Below are 16,960 nucleotides of genomic sequence, written 5' to 3' on the forward strand. Positions count from 1 at the left end.
TAAAAAAGACCTAGAATTGTATCTGAAATCTGATTTTTTGTTTTGGGGTGCACAGTGCAGCTTGCAATATCTCAGTTCCCTAACCAGGGATTGAACCTGGGCCATGGCAGTGAGTGTCAGATCCTAACCACTGGACCACTAGGGATTCCCACTAGGGAATTCCCAGAAATCCCCTGTTGCTTAAATGTTAGTGATTACTTCAGAACTCTTAAAAGTTTACTGGACAAATTAAGCCTGTCTTCAGCCTAGATCTCACCAGGAAACTTTCCTCCCTTGCCCCTTTTCAAGCAACCGAGTGGACTTCCCAGGTGGCTCAGTGGTAAAGAATCTGCCTGCAGTGCAGGAGACACAGGTTCAATCCCTGATCTGAGAAGACCCCCACGTGCTGTGGAGCAGCTGAGTCCGTTTGCTGCAACTAGAGAAGAGCCCCTTCAGCAGCAAAGACCTGGCACAGTCATAAATAAATTAATTAATTAATTTTTTAAAAAAAGAATGAAAACTTGAAGAAAAAAAGAAAGCAACCAACCAAGTGCTGTGTTCTGACTACTTCCTGTGTGCAAAAGTTGGTTCTGCAAAGGACCTACTAAATCACTTCAGTCATGTCCGACTCTGTGTGACCCCATCCCTGGGATTCTCCAGGCAAGAACACTGGAGTGGGTTGCCATTTCCTTCTCCAATGCATAAAAGTAAAAAGTGAAAGTGAAGTCGCTCAGTCATGTCCGACCCTTCGAGACCCCATGGACTGCAGCCTACCAGGCTCCTCTGTCCATGGGATTTTCCAGGCAAGAGTACTGGAGTGGGGTGCCATTGCCTTCTCCTGCAAAGGCCCTAGAAACTCCAAAGACCAGAGACCTTTGTGAAGCTGGCACCCTGCTTGGGGAGGTAGGATCCATATCCATGTGGAGAAAGACACTAGCAAAAAAAACACAAGACAATGCACAGCCCTTAGGACACTCATCCTAATTTGCTGTTTGTTCCATGGATGCCACTCTTCCTCTTGGTCCCTCTGCAGATTTACAGAAGTACCAGTAATAGAAGGATCAGCGACTTTGAAGAAGTTGATGGGTGTGCTCTGTTCCTGTCTCCTTATTCCTTACCTCCCTTCGGTATTCTTTCTCTAGTACCTGAAGTTTGCCTTAGTTTCTCTTCTCTCTGAGAGCTCATTTGTGTTTACAGATTTAATCACCAGCTCCAGGTACCTCGCCATACTTCCCTGTTTGTGCCAGTGTTGCCTACTGTTATCCTACTGTTACACACTTCTTCTCTCTCCATTAAAAACCCAAACTGAGTCTTCCTTTCCACTTAACCTCCATCAACCCTTGTCCAGGTTCCATTACGTCTTGTCTGGACTGCAGAGCCAATGCCTAAGTGATCTTCAGCCTCTCCCTCCATCCATCCATCCAGGGACTATCACAAAGTCAACCTTCCTATAGTATGATTTCCAAGTGTCACACTCTTTGGTGAAAAGAGAATTCCGTGGGAAGGCAATCTCCTGCTAATAACACATTTGTTTAGTGCAGCAGAGTTTAGGTATTGCTTCCACATGTATTATCTGTGAAGCCTGAATTATTTTCCATAATGCATGGGTGAGGAAACCGGTTCTGAGTCTTAAATCAAGACCCTCTCAGTCCAAGTTCAATGACACAGTCACTTCTCACTATGCCCCAAGCCCGAAATATGCCCAGGAAAACTTCCAAGACAGTGCAAGGCTGATGTGCAAGTGAGTAGAGAAGAAAGGTCTCCCTTTGGACCATGAAGGATGGGGAAGAAGAGTGGGAAAGAGGAGTGGGCAAGGAGGAGTGGGGATTTTGAGGCCTGTGATGACAACATTTTGACCAAGTACAGGCTCATCTGGATGACTGTCATGAAATACAGTGCCAGATAATGGTGGCACAATACCCTGGGAAAAGATAATGTAAGTTGAGTCAAAAGGTGCAAGTAGTGCTTTCAAAAGACTGAAATGAGGAAGTGAGGAGGCATAGATTGGACTGAAAAAAGGCAGGTTAGGCCCTGGAAGTCTTTTCAACCAAGTGATGAAGTCCCAACAATTCTCATCTGGGTATTCTATATGAAGAGCAGAAAATAAATATAAGACAGAAGAAAGGTAGGGTTCCCCAGTGAAGAAGGCAAGGCTAAAGGTTCAGGCAGCCTGGCTGCCTGGCTCTGCTATTGCCTGTCTGTGTGTCCCTAGATCAGTAACTTACCCTCTTCAAGTCTCCCTTTTCTCATGTATCATGCCTATTCTGTGAAGATTACAACAGGAAACTGTGCATTTGGGATGCCTCCATGCAGTTGCCCATAACCATCTTTTGTTCCTTTGTAGAGCTGAGTACCAGAGAAGGCAATGGCACCCCACTCCAGTACTCTTGCCTGGAAAATCCCATGAATGGAGGAGCCTGGTAGGCTGTAGTCCATGGGGTCACGAAGAATCGGACACAACTGAGCGACTTCACTTTCACTTTTCACTTTCATGCATTGGAGAAGGAAATGGCAACCCACTCCAGCGTTCTTGCCTGGAGAATCCCAGGGACGGCGGAGCCTGGTGGGCTGCCGTCTATGGGGTCACACAGAGTCGGACACGACTGAAGTGACTTAGCAGCAGCAGCAGCAGAGCTGAGTACTCTTCCTTTGTGTGGATGTACCACAGTTTGTTAACTTATTCCCTAGTTGACATTTAGATTGTTTCCAGGTTTTGGTGATTATGAATAAAGCCAGTAAAACATTTGAGTACAAACACATACACACACCAAAACGTATGAAAAGCATTCCTCTTGGCCTGGAGCATGTCAAATTCCTTTTAGTGCCCTCAGCTCCAGGCATGGAGGATAAAATACAAATATATTGAAGTAATCAGAAAGCAGTTAGCATACAGCCTGGTATAAAGCATTTGTTTATTTGTCCATTCACTCATTCCTTCATTCAACCCGTTTTTAGAAGATCAACACTCTTTTAGTCTTTGGGAATATATTTATGAATAAAACAACATCTCTTCTCTCATGGAGCCTAAAAGTTGGGGCTCAATCAACATGAGCTAATATTGTTGTTATTATGGTTATAATGTGTTTGCTCAGTCACTCAGTCATGTCTGACTCTTTGCGACCCTATGGACTACCGCCCAATAGGCTCCTCTGTCCATGGGATTTCCCAGGCAGGAATATTGGAGTGGGTTGCCATTTCCTTCTCCAGGGGATCTTCCTAACCCAAGCATTGAACCTGTGTTTCCTGCATTGGCAGGCGGATTCTTTACCATTGAGTCACCTGGGAAGCCCAGTGGTTATTATAAATTCCATCTACTTCACAGTTTGCTCTGATCCAGCCCTATCAGCATTGAATGTTGTTTAGCATGACAGTAAATTGGACTAATAATTTTGTATTGAGATACATGAATTACCACTGTACTGGTCCATAATTAGCATTGAATTATAAGTTATACAAGTTGTAGAGCAGAGAGGGATCTGAGTTACTTTCATACAGTACTCTCTCATTATAGGGAAGATGTTTCTTATTATCGCCATTTTCCTGAAGAGACAACTGAGGCCCAGAGAGTAACATGGACATTTTTAGGCAATAATCACATATTCACTGGTATTGATATTTTCTCATACTTTATTACTGGGGCAAAAGTTTCATAAAGTCTGTAGCTTCTCTATAAATTCCAACTAATGTCTCATGCTTGTAGAAGAACAAAACCAGGGGTTGTATGGGAAAGAGATCTTTGGTCTCTGGTCTTGGCATTCTGTACACCTAAGCTCTTATTTATAGTCTAATTTATAAAGAGGGTTTCTAATTATTGGGGGAAATGTGGGTACATTTTTCAGTGGGTACATTTCCATGTGATGGCAAAATTGTTGCCATAGATACTCATTACTCTAGCTTGTTGACCATGATTTGACCTACAGCTTTAGATATAAAATGTGTATTTCAATATAATTGGGAGAGTTCCTTCTCTAATTTACCCACTGGACATAAATGCTTAATACATGGAAAGAAAATCATTTCTTCATATCACTTTGATTAAATAAAAATACTAATAGCTCAGTGTTTGGTACTTAGATTGTGAAAGCATTCTGGAACATTTGTTTTTCAAAATTGTTTCTGTAACTTCCGCATCTCGCCTAGCTGATGAGAAAATTGCACAAAAAGGTCGCATGGAGGCAGGAAACCAGCAGAGGCTTCTAGTCTGAGCAGAGACTTCTAGAATGTGAGATCTGGAAGGGACCTTGGCATTTGTTTAGTAAATCCACCTCAAACTTGACCTTCCCTTTTTGGTTTGAAATTTCAAGCCAGCAAAAGACTGTCAGAGGCAAAAACATAGGTTCTGACTAGAACAGTGGTCATAGTAATGATGTTTGTCCAAGCTGCGTGCTTCTACTCAGGATTCACCTGAGAACACAGGTTCCTAGGTATAGGGATCACTGTGGCTCAGCGTGGCGAAGGACACCCAGGGACATGTGATCCTGCCTAGTGCACTTTAAATTCATTCTCCACCTTGTTTGGAAAAATAGACAAGGCATCTGGTGCTGAAGGGCACTCTCCCCAACAATGGCCCTGAACATTCTAAAACCAGTTCCTTCTCTGTGAGGATCAGGACACTGAGCGACAAAACCAAGGCCCCATTAGAAAGCTGCAGAATGTTTTAAAGGGACAGAAGGAAGTTCTTAATGAAGTGTCAGTTTAGCCCAACAGGTTTTTGGACTTGCACTTCAAACCTGAGAAGTTTGAATGAATGCCTTTTCTTTTCTTTTTTTTTTTGTCTCCTCCTCTTCTTTTTCCCTAGCACCATCATCCCTGCTTTTATGTGAAGAGACAATGTGCATTTTTAAGAAGACCCAGCAGGGAGCAGGCATTTTTATTCCAAAGAGATACCACAGATAAAAAGAGCTGAAGAGAGTCAGGGTCAGACATAGTTTGACATTTGTCATTTTCTAACCAGTGATGGGTAAAGTCTACAGAACGGCTGCTGTTGCTGCTGCTCTAACAATAACACATTCAAATGAGCAAGGAAACCATTAAACCTGGACAGACATTCCGAGCCCCTCGCTGAATCCAGGCTGCACAGGCAGCACAGGGGGGTTGGCCTTTCCCATGTCCCTCTCTGCTGACATCGTCCCTTACCCAGACTGACTTTCCAGAATTCAAACGGCCAGACCGTTTTCTTAATTCTCCAAGTACACAGCATGCATGCGGCTTGGTGAGTGGGGGTCGGGGGAGGACGCACAGGAACTGGTAGAAATGATAAAGAGGCTCTTCCCTGCTCTTCCACTTCCTCTGCTTCCAAGAGAACCTTTCCTTTCTGCCCTTGACTCTTTAGGGTCAAGGTAAGGAGGCAGCTACATAATGTAGCAAGATAAATTTATTTTCATGTCAAATCTCCAATTTAAATGCTCTCATGTGGGACTTCCCTGGTGATCCAGTGGTTAAGAATTTGCCTGCCAATGCAGGGGACATGGGTTCACTCCCTGGTCCTAGAAGATCCCACATGCCGCGGACCAACTAAGCCCACACACCACAACTATCGAGCCTGTGCCCTATAGCCCGGGAACCGCAACTACTGAAGGCCATGTGTCCAGAGCCGGTGCTCCGCAATAAGAGAAGCCACCATAATGAGAAGCCTGAGCACCGCAACTAGAGAGTAGCTCCAGCTTGCCTCAACTAGAGAAAAGCCTGCACGCAGTAATGAAAGCCCAGCACAGCCAAAGATAAGGAAATAAAGGATTTACTTAAAAATAAATGCTCTCATGTCTCTGACTCCTAACTTTACTTCCTTTGAAGTACAGATCCATTGTCTACTTTTAATACATATGTACAAATGATATGGTTTTTAAAATTTGCTGGTGGTAGGCAATATTTGGGACTTCCCCGTCCCAGTGGCTCAGCAGTAAAAAATCCACCTGCAATGCAGGAGATGCAGGAAACGTGGGTTCGATCCCTGGGTCAGGAAGATCCCCTGGAGGAGGGTATGGCAACCCCCTCCAAGAGGATTCTTGCCTGGAGAATCTCATACCACAGGAGCCTGGTGGGCTGCAGTCCATAGGGTCCCAAAGAGTCAGACACAGCTGAAGCGGCTGAGCAGGCATCACAGGCAGTATTTATGAAAAAAGGATTTCAAGAAAACCTTCTGGGAGTGCCAGAATGTTCTATATCTTGATCCATGTGCTGATTACATGCGTGTATACACATGTAAAAATTCATCAGGCTATATATACATTGCAGATGTATGTACTTTATGTACGTTATACAAGAGGGGAATACAAGCCACAACTATAATTTTTTTCAGTGGATGGGTTGAGGTGTGTGTGTTTGTATACATAAAATTTGGAAACTTCTCTGTATTTTACAGTAAATATGTGTGACTTTTACAGTCTCAAAAATATTAAACATATTTTAGGATGGTCACATCCTCTGAGCTGAATACTGTTAGATGTTGCACTTTTAAGGTCTAATACTCATTTGGCTCCTTTGTTTTCTTTCAGGCTGGTGGAAGAGGTTACTGTCCTACCTTAGCTAACGGCTACTCTTTATTGAACTCTTCTCATCTCTACAGCCTCCATAAAAATATAATTTACCACCTGTTGGGCACCTGCTATGTGTTATTTAGACTTTGTGGCAACTCCGTGAGGTAGGTTCTGAATCTTCATTTTACAGATAAGTAAACTAAGGCTCAGGGAGATTAAATCACTTGCCCGAGGGCACCCAGATGGCCTGTGGCAGAGCTGAGAACTATGCCTGATTCTGATAGTAAAGCCCTGCCCTTGACTGCCAGGCTATCCTTACAACACTATTTACATAGCAGTGAGACCCTGTGCGGTGCTGGGGGCAGCCAGCAGTCAGACATGGCCTAGACTTATGAGCTAAGATGCTGACATGCTTTTTTTTCCCCCTTCCTTTTTTGTTTCAACTGACTTGGAATTCACGTAACATAAAATTAACCATTTATTAAACTGTGGTGGGTCTTTGTTGCTGCGTGTGGACTTTCTCTAGTTGCGGCAAGCGGGGGCTACTCTTCGTTGTGGTGCGTGGACTTCTCATTGTGGTGGTTTCTCTTACTGCAGACCACAGGCTCTAGGCGCGTGGGCTTCAGTAGCTGCAGTGAGGGGGTCAGTAGTTGACGCTTGCAGTCTTTAGAGCTCGGGCTCAGAAGTTGTAGCACATGGGCTTAGTTGCATGTGGGATCTTTCCAGACCAGGGATCAAATCAGTGGACCTTGATTGCAAGGCAGATTCTTAACTGGTGGACCACCAGGGGAGCCCCAAATTAACCATTTTAAAGTGAAGAGCCGAGTGACATTTGGTGCATTCACAGTGTTGTACAAGGACCACCTCTAATTAGGTCCAATTCTTTTCATCACCCCACAAAGAAACTCTTTACCCATTAAGTAATAACTCCTCATCTCTCCCTCCTACTAGGCCCTAATAACCTCTCATCTATTCCCTCTCTCTATTAATTTTCCTGTTCTGGGCATTTCATATAAGTTGTTGTTCAGTCCCTAAATCACGTCTGACTCTTTGTGACCCCCACAGTTCATATAAGTGGGATCATATAATATTGGTTCTTTTATCTGGCTCATTTCATTTAGCATAATTTTTTGAGGTTTATGCATACTGTAGCATGTGTCAGTACTTCATTCCTTTTTATGGCTGAATAATATTCCATTGTATGAATATGCACATTTTATTTATCCGTTTATCAGTTGATGAACATTTGGCTTTCCATTTTTTGCATGCCCAGGAATTTACCCTAAACAAATAAGCAGGGAGATGCATAAAGAGATTTTTATAAGGGTATTTATTGTGCATATATACTGCAATTTGTTAATCCATTCATCCTCTGCTATGAACATACACACACATGTATTTGAGTACCGATTTCCAATTCTTTGGGGTATTGACATACTTTCTTTATCATGGATTGTATCTAACTATTATAAGAGAAGTTTCTAGCCTGCTGCCCTCTGTGGCACAGTAGTTGAGGAGTCTGTATTTGGCAGATCTTGGAGAATGCCATAGTAAGAAGCCATTGGACCGTGAATCTGGACATCTCTGATGAGTCCTAACTTTGCTACTTCCCACTTTCTTTTTTTATGTCAGTTTTGCCCCATTTAAAAAAATTTTTATTTATTCGTTTGGCTGTTCAGGGTCTTAGTTGTAGCACATGGGCTCTTTGGTCTTCACTGTAGCATATAGGATCTTTAGTTGTGGCATGTGGGGTCTAGCCCCCTGATCAGGGATCACACCTGTGCCCCTGCATTGGGAATGCAGAGTCTTAGCCACTGGATCACCAGGGAAATCCACTGCCCAGGTTTTTTTACTTCAATTTTCTCATCTCTGATATGTGAGCTCTGGAATTCCTTCTGGTTCTGACGCTTGATTTTTGCTCTAAACAAGATTCTAGCCCTCAAGAAATTTACAATTTAACTGGGCAAACAAGGCCAAGGCATATGTGAAACACCAACAATTAGTCTTCCTGGTGTTGGGAGAAAGGAGTTTTTATTTCCATCTACCTTCTCCACTCAACATGAAGAAGCCCTTTTTGATGATTTTCAATTATTAATATTTTTTGTAATGCAACAGTTGCTGCTGCTGCCAGAAATTTAGACATCTTGGGCACTGCTAAGTTGGGATATTACCCAGAGGGACCAAGGGCAGCAGTGAAAACAGAAATGTTACAAAGGTTGAAGTGCTGGGCTGTCAGCATGCCCCATTCTGGCTGCACAAAGCTAGCCCCTTCCTAGGAAAGAGGAGCAGCTGGCCACAGCCCTCCCCCTTCCCTAGCTCCACCCCAGACCCCTGAGGAAACACGGCTCTCCCACCTGCCCGGCAGCCTGTCCGCCCATTCCCCCATTCCGCAAGAAGCACAGCTACAGACTGCCCTGGACCTGGCCGTTCCTCGCCCTCTCCCTTTCAACTCTCTTCTAAATGTTACTTGACAACTGGATAAAAATCACACTTGGAAGAATGCACTGGACAATGTGCAGCAGGCACCCATTAAGACACTGCTTTGGTATATACCAAAATATACTCATTTTCACAGATTTAAATACGTCTCAACTCTCTCCAAAGGACTGCATGACAGATGGTTTCAAAGCGAGTCACGTCTACAAACAGCAGACAGAAATATTATTTAGCAGATTTTCTAAAAGTTCTTCTGAGCCTTCCAGAACCCGTCTTTCCCCATGGGCTCTTTTATTTCCAATTCGTGGAGGCCCAAAGGAAAAAAAAAAAATCTCTCTTACTTCCTAGCAACCTCCGTACGTGTATTTCCTGGGCTTGTACAATATAAGAACTGAAAGAAGTTCTAGCGCTATGGAGCTGGCTCTTGTGTTATTTTGAAAATACTACCCTGGCCTGAAATATATGAATTACTGGCCCATCACAACCACTGAACCAAAGGCCAGGGTTGGGGCAGAGGAGGGATTGTGTGAGTAAGAGAAGAATGAACTGATAGAGGAATTGTCAGGAGAGTTATGAATCATATACGCAGCCATTTAGTAAGTTATGCTTTGATGAAAGAGATCAAAATAGGGACCATGTCCTGGACAACTTCTCTGTTTTTCAAGTTTTGAAAAAAGTTAAGCATGTATTATGAAGAGGGAATAAGCCACAGCCCTGGCCTGGCCTCTGGGAGCATCCACTTTTGGTGAGGACTGAGCTATTAACTCACAAAGCAGGCCATGTATTAGATCCAGATAGCCTGTGGTCCTCATGGTCAGAGGAGGGGTCAAATGGCTGGACCTTCTGGGGCTGGATTTAGTTATCCACACCAGTGAGACCCTTAACAGGATGGGAAGATGGTGGAAGGCTTGTCAGATCATCAGAATATCTTGAACAAAGCGCTAGAGGATGTGGAGGCTTTGGGGATGAGCAGAGGGAGGGCTGTGAGGGACATTTCAGCTTGTAGGAAGAGTGGATACAGGTGGAGAGAAGCAAGTGAGCTGAGCCCATGGGGTTGGCAGTCAGGAGCCCAGACTGGCTGGGTGGGAAGGATGCTCTGTAATGTCAGTGTGACCCATCAGGTTGTGTTCTGTAACTGTACCAATGAAGACTGCCTTCTTTTTCTTACTGTTAGCTTAACCCTGAGAAACAACCATATTTACACCATCGCTAATGTGTATTGACAAGGAGAAGGAGAAAAAGCCTGAGCAAAGCGACAAGAGAGATCTCTCCCACTTTCTGGTTAACAGCACAATTGTGGGTTGTTGGAGCAAAGCCATCCTACAAGGAATTGGTGCATTTTCATCTCTTACAGTGAAATTTTCCTGTTTATTCCTCCCACTCATGTTCTAGAATTTTATTTATAACACTTTTTGGCCTGCTCTTTAAAGTGTGCTTGCGTGCCTGCCTGTGTGTGTGTGAGAGACTGGTTGGGAAACTAAAGTACTCTATTGGGCTTTGCGCTTCTGGAAAGCAGGCCCCACATACATTCCAAGTATTATAATTATGATCCATTAGGCATAAAGAGAAGCAATATAGATGGTGCCCCTCTGTTCTGGCTACACCATCCTCCAGCACCGCCTCCTGGGCTCGTATCCATCCATTCTGTCCCAGGAAGTCTGCCTGTCCACCAGGGCCTGCTGCCAGGCATGTCTGGGACTGGACCACCCTGACAGGTGACAATAGGTGTCCAGAGAGAGGCCACCAGCACAGCTGGGCACTTGGCACAGAGGTGAACTGGCCTGACACGAAGGAAGTGCTTCCCAGACCCAACAGGAAGGAGGGGGTCCCCGTGCACTGGTCTGTGGCTAGTGGCAGGGGCTGCAGGGGCAGAGGCCTGGAGGAAGGGCGGGCCTGGCCCACACGGAGGCCACAGGGAGCCTGGTGGCTTTCCTGGCTTCCTTTTCAGCCCCAACCCAAGCATGGACAGTCAATCACTTGCCTTTCAGTGGGGTGAGACTCAGAGATGGGCCATCCCTCTGGCTGCAGTTCAGGGCTAGGGGCACTTCCTTGGACCCGAAGGGAGGCAGAGAGCCGCTTAGCACTTAGCCTGGGGCTGGATGGATGCAACTGAGTTTTTTCCTCTGTTGTCTCATTATCTGGGTTAACTCATTCATTGCTAGGAAGCAACATGATGTAGAGGTAAGAATCCTATTGATATTTTTGGAATTAGGTAAACTTGTGTTTGAATCCTTACTCTGCCATTTTGTTCATACATGATCTCGGGAAAGATATTTAATCTTTTGGGCTTCAGTTTCCTCATCTGAAAAATGGGAATAAAAATGAGGCATTCCTCAAAGAAGGGTTGTGAAGCTTGAAAGTATCTTGAACATAATATACAGATGACAAATATTAGTTCCCTTCATTTTTTACATCAGTGTGCCATATCGAATTTTTTTTAAATCCATTTCAAAAAAACATGAAAGATCTATGTCAATTTCTGTTTATCTAAATATTACTTTAATAAATGTAACACTGCCTAGAGTTTTAACCAGCACTTTGCTACAGGGAAATGTGGCTGGGATGACTTATTTTATAGGAGAATCTCATCTGTATACTCAGCATGTTTTATTCCTGTGGTTTTTTTTTCTTCCTGTGTCCTCTTCAGATTTATTTTTCACCACTCTGCATAAGAACTCCAGGTTGGACCCAGGCTTTCTTGTTTTTGCAGATTAATATTTCTGAACAAGTGAAATACTGATAGTACTGCTTTCGTTAAACTTAATAATAATCCTTTCTGTTGTATTAAATGAAATATCATATGTAAAGTGGCATAGGGTAGGTATTCAGTAATTAGCAGCTGCTATTAGTATTATAAAGCAGGAGCCAGTAGGGGAAGATACTCCAGAGAAAAGCTTTGTCATTCCTCTCCTCAATGGAATGCCGAGATCCACATGGATATACAAGACACCAAAGGCCTATTCAGCCATCTCACCAAGATATTGCAATACTCCCATCTGAAGTCAATGAAGTCCCCAGTGTTGTCAACTTGATCATTGAGCCTGAGACCAGAGAGAAAGTGGAGGCCGACCAGCCTTGAGGTTTATTTAATTGCTCCAAACAAAAGGTTAATGAGGAAGTAGAGAGGCCCTTCCTGGGGGGACATAGGCAGAGCCCTTCCCTCAAGGAACTTAGAATCTCTGCTTGGCTCACTCTCCTCCCTATTATACCCATTTGTATGTTGTTTTTTAAGTGTCCTTAAGTCTCTTCTCAAGAGAGTCGCTAATGGGCCTGTAAATCCATCCGAGACAAGGGCCCAGGCTTTTACTTCTTTTGTTTCCTTCTGACGGCGAATACAACTGTAGTCGCCTCTAGGGCAGAGGCTCAATAGAAGTTACTGACTGTCTGACTTTGGGGACTTGATCAACACGCTAGTTAGAAGCCCCAGCTAAAGTAGTGTTAAGTGGCATTCACTGGTGACCCTGGCTGGCTCAGACAAGGCAAAAGGAACCACGAAGTGCAAGCGTGCCAAGGGCAGTTTGGTTCAGAAAGCCAGCCTGTGAGCAGATGGGGGGGGTGGGGGGGGTGGTGGCTCAGCGTGATGGCTCAGTCATCTCCTTCAGTAGATTGGATTTGCTTACTTCTCCAACATGAGCCCAGATTACCTTCTGTGGAATTGAGTCTTTGACAGCAAACTGCCTATTTTTTAAAATTAAATTTTATTTATTTATTTTTGACATTTGGCCACACCATGTGGCATGCAGGATCTTGGTTCCCCAACCAAGGATCGAAACCGCACCTCTTTGAAGTGGAAGCACCAAGTCTTAAAACTGGTGGACCACTTCCATTTGGAAATCTCCAAATTGCCTGTTAAAAGTCTGTATACCTAAGGCTGATTCATGTTGATGTATGATGGAAACAATCAAAATATTGTAATTATCCTCTAATTAAAAAGAAAATTAAAAATATTTAAAAAGTAATAAAGTGAAAGGGGGTAGGGAAGGGGAAGGGGGGGTGGGGGTGGGGGTAGGGAGACTGGGATGTCTATATTGAAAAGCCTGACGTTTTAAGGTGTGTTTAATATTGTAAACTTCAGATATTTTCTGGCTGCTACTGCTTCCACCACAGTAAAGGGATTTGTGTGATATTTGCTTCTGTTGGCTAAGGAGTCATTGATCATACTAGCCAGAGCAGGACATTCTGGTTGATAATGGAAATTCAGGGGAGCCTTTTTATTGTGGGTGGGGAGGGGTAGGTGTGGAGGAGTGCATACCTGGAGTCAGGAAGGATTCCTAGTGAAACCACAAGAAATTTTGTAACTTAGGAACTGTCATGTCTCCTTTTAGGATCAATTTCCTTATTTCCTTCCCACATAGAATCATAAGGATGGAAAGGCATCTATCTAAACAACTGCCTATCACTATAGCCAATGCCCAGCCAAATCTGAGAGTCAAGGAACAATGTTCTTAAGGCCTCTTGGGGGAAGAGAACAGATTTAGTCCATGTGGTTTCTGAATGAGAAACTGGGAACAAAGGGTGGAAGTTACGAGGATGCAGATTTCAATGCTATATAAGGAAGAGATTTCTAACCCACTAGAGCTGTTAAAATCTAAATGGGTTGCCTGCTAAGGTAATGAGTTCTCCATGTGGGTAAGTGTTTAAGTTTCTGATTTAGTCCTCCTAACCACATATCCTGCTTCTCTGCCCAAGTTTGCAAAACCAAAGCCCTAACTGCCCATGATTCAAAGTGACTAAAGATGAGATCCTGGCATGCTGACTTCGGTGGCTGTTGAGTCCAGGGCCAATGCCAGTGCCAGCTGGTACAATGAGGATTTCTTCCCTTAGAAATGTAAATAGGGTTCCCCAAGTCTGTCTCCTGTAGGGGGCATGGCTCCAGACCAAGTATTAATACTTCCTGGAGTGAGTTGAGATGCTCCTGCTTTGACCCTCAGGGAGTTGGGCCCCCCAGGTGTTGGACCTTCCTTCTGTTATTGGGCTTTCTGGGTGCCAGATAGGCCCTCTGGCTCTAGCATCCCACCTGTTCAGTTGCTCTCCAAGGCAAGTCCATTCTTCTGTCCCAATGAAGAGCTACCACCAAGCAAGCTTGGCAAGTAAATACAAGATGTTTACAAACTCCAAACCATTTTTCACCAGTTTGCCAATGCCTTAAAGTTACTCTAAGAGTAAAAGATGTGAAATTAGCATTCTTGACCTTTGATCCTACACAAATCATCATTCTCTGAAAGAGTGGTTTTTCACAGGCAGAATTCAGCCACTCAGGCCTGATAGACTCAACCTGGAGATGTGCACTCGGAGAGGCAGATTTAGAGCCTGTATGTTGAGTTCCATCTAAGTTTTAAGTGTATTCAGCCCTTACATGAATATTCAGTTTAAAGAAAGCATTCAAGACTCTTGAGTACTACTTTCAATCATGATACTTTATGGGGGGAAAGGGGGTGTGGGTATTAATTTATAGTTTACAAAGCATTTCATTTCCTGGACTTAATCAAATGAGCAAAGCCTCAGCCTACCACAGGAACATATGTACTCACTGAATGTTAAGATCTCAGATGAAAACTCGGATGTCAGAGCTCCACTGGGGTGAAGGTAGATTAGGGTCACCCACCCGCAGTTACAGATGAGGAAACTGAGACTTATAGACATTCAGTGGGTTATTCTCTGGCCTCATCTGCCAGTCAGTTCCTTTCAGTCGTGTCCGACTCTGCGACCCCATGGACTGCAGCACGCCAGGCTTCCCTGTCCATCGCCAACTCCCGGAGCTTGCTCAAACTCATGTCCATCAAGTCAGTGGTGCCATCCAACCATCTCAATCTTGAGCTAAATAGGGCAAGCAGAAGCCATGAAAATGAACTGACCCCGTGCTGTTCTGGGGAAGGCAAATCTTCTGCAGGCAAGTGGTGCTTTGTTAGCATCTTTTATGCTGTTCCGCACCATACCTCGCATCTAAGCCGCAGAGTCGTGGCTGTCTAGCAGGTCTGGGGACGGAAACATCTTTTGCTCCCTTCAAATCTTACACTAGAGGTAAAGGAAAACCTTTTCATTATTTTAGTAACTCAACAACCCAGGCATTTCTTTGCCGAGTTTCTTTGCTGTTTTTGTTAGATTTGAGAAAAACTTCATTATCAGGTTCTCTTCAGTTTTCAAAAGTTTTTAAAGGCTTTTTTTTTAAAAAAGTTTTTTTCTCTTTTTTTCCATCTTTCTTAAGAGGGACAAGTGGAAAGCTTGTTGGTAATGTTGGAAAGTTGGTAATGTCCCAACTTCGCTCTCATTTAAAAGCACCTGTTACCTAGGCCCCTTGATTATTTGTGTTTTTTTATATTTTCAATTTAAAAAAATTTATTTTACTTTTTTTAAGGCTCCTTGATTGTTGGCTTTGTCTGTTGCTGGCTTGGAGCCCACTTCAATGCATTGTCATAAGTGGCTATAGAGACCCTGTGGGCCCTCCCAGCCACCGTCACCTCCCTTATGGCCCTTGAAAACATCAAGAGCTTCCTTTCCATGAGTTCTTGTGAAAGAAGCAAGGCAGAGCTTATCACCAGCTTGGGCTGACCATGTTCCAGGGCTGAGCCCTTTGAAGGAGAGCTAGGAGGGTGGACACGACCACCTCTGCCCTGTGCGCTCATGGGCAAGGAGAGGGGACAGGCGTGGGAGGACTGTCTTGGGGCATAGCTGAAAACTGAGTCAAACAGAAGACTCAGTGGGGAATCTGCTGAGGAAATTATTGCCCACGTGGGTGGCAGAGAGGATGTTGCAGAGGGAGCCCTTATCATTTGTTGAGGGCCTGCTAGGTGTTACTTATTCATTTCTAGGTGCTTTCTTATGTTATCTCATGTAATCTTCCTAACAAGCTTGTGAGATGAATGTTAATATCCCCTTTTGTGTGGATGAAGAAACCCAAGCCCGGATGGCTGCCACACCTGCCCGAGACCACACAGCTGCTCCTGCGGGTACTCCTGTGTGGCTAGCTTCAGCGCTCCTGTTTTCTGAGCTTCTCTGCAGCCTGCCAGCTGCCCCAACACTATCTGACAGGGAAGGAGAAAGGGGCGCTGGCAGGAGAGACTTTTCTCCCTTGGGATTCTGCATTTTCCAGGCACAACCCCGAACTGGGGAGGAACTGGGGAGGCTCTGCTCCTCTGACTGGTGCCTGTCGGCCTATTCCTGAGCCGACTCCCCAGGTACCCCGAGAAGGAAACACACAGTCTGTAGTGTGCCGGCTTCCCCTTCCCCTCCCCCTCTCTACAAACTGGAGCTCTTATCCTAGAATTCAACCCTCCCCGGAAGCAGGAATCTATGTGCTAATGTGTTAATCCTCCTATTCAGAAGGTCGCTCCTTCCCTACTGTGGGGACCAGCAGCAGTCTATAACCTGCCCCATACAGTATTTCTGTCCTGGGGTGAGCCTTGTTCCAGCCTAATTATAGCACAAAGGGGAGTTTAGACCCACTCATGCAGTTGTTTAAATTTACTGGGAGCAAATGGGGCTAGGGGATTTGGAAGGTAGCGATGGGGTCCCGACTTCCAAGTTACTAGAGGCCGCATGATGGCCAGGGCTCGTGGAGAAACTCTGAGGGCATAGAGAGAGAGAGCGGTGAATGTGTGCCTTAGGTTCAGGGACGCCCCCCTAAGAGGCAGGAGTTGTGTGGGCAAATCACCCTCCCTGAGGCCAGGACTGGCCTTCTGGAGGAATGTGGCCCTCCCTCTGGTGTGCCAGGGAAGTCTTGGAAAAGATGGTCTCCATCGTGGGAACCTTTCTTTCCTGTATGGGAAAGAACTAGGCTCAGGTTTCGAGAAGGCCCGGAGAGAAGGGGATGGTGGGAACAGGCGACCAAGGCTTTATTTCATGATGGCAATGGCGGCAGGCCTGGAGGAGATGTGACGGTGGCCTTGCTATCTGATTGGGGCTCCCCAAAGGACAGAGGCCAGGTGTAGTTATGGGCACTTGCTCCTACTTTGCTGAGCAAATGAAAATAGAGGAGATCTGGGAGAAGACAAGTGCCTCACATTCAGTTTTTCTCCTGCTTCTCCTCAGCAGCTGTGTTATGGCAGTACCAGGAGGAGGAGGAGGAGGAG

The sequence above is a fragment of the Dama dama genome, chromosome X, assembly GCF_033118175.1.
Source record: "Dama dama isolate Ldn47 chromosome X, ASM3311817v1, whole genome shotgun sequence".
Taxonomy (NCBI): domain Eukaryota; kingdom Metazoa; phylum Chordata; class Mammalia; order Artiodactyla; family Cervidae; genus Dama; species Dama dama.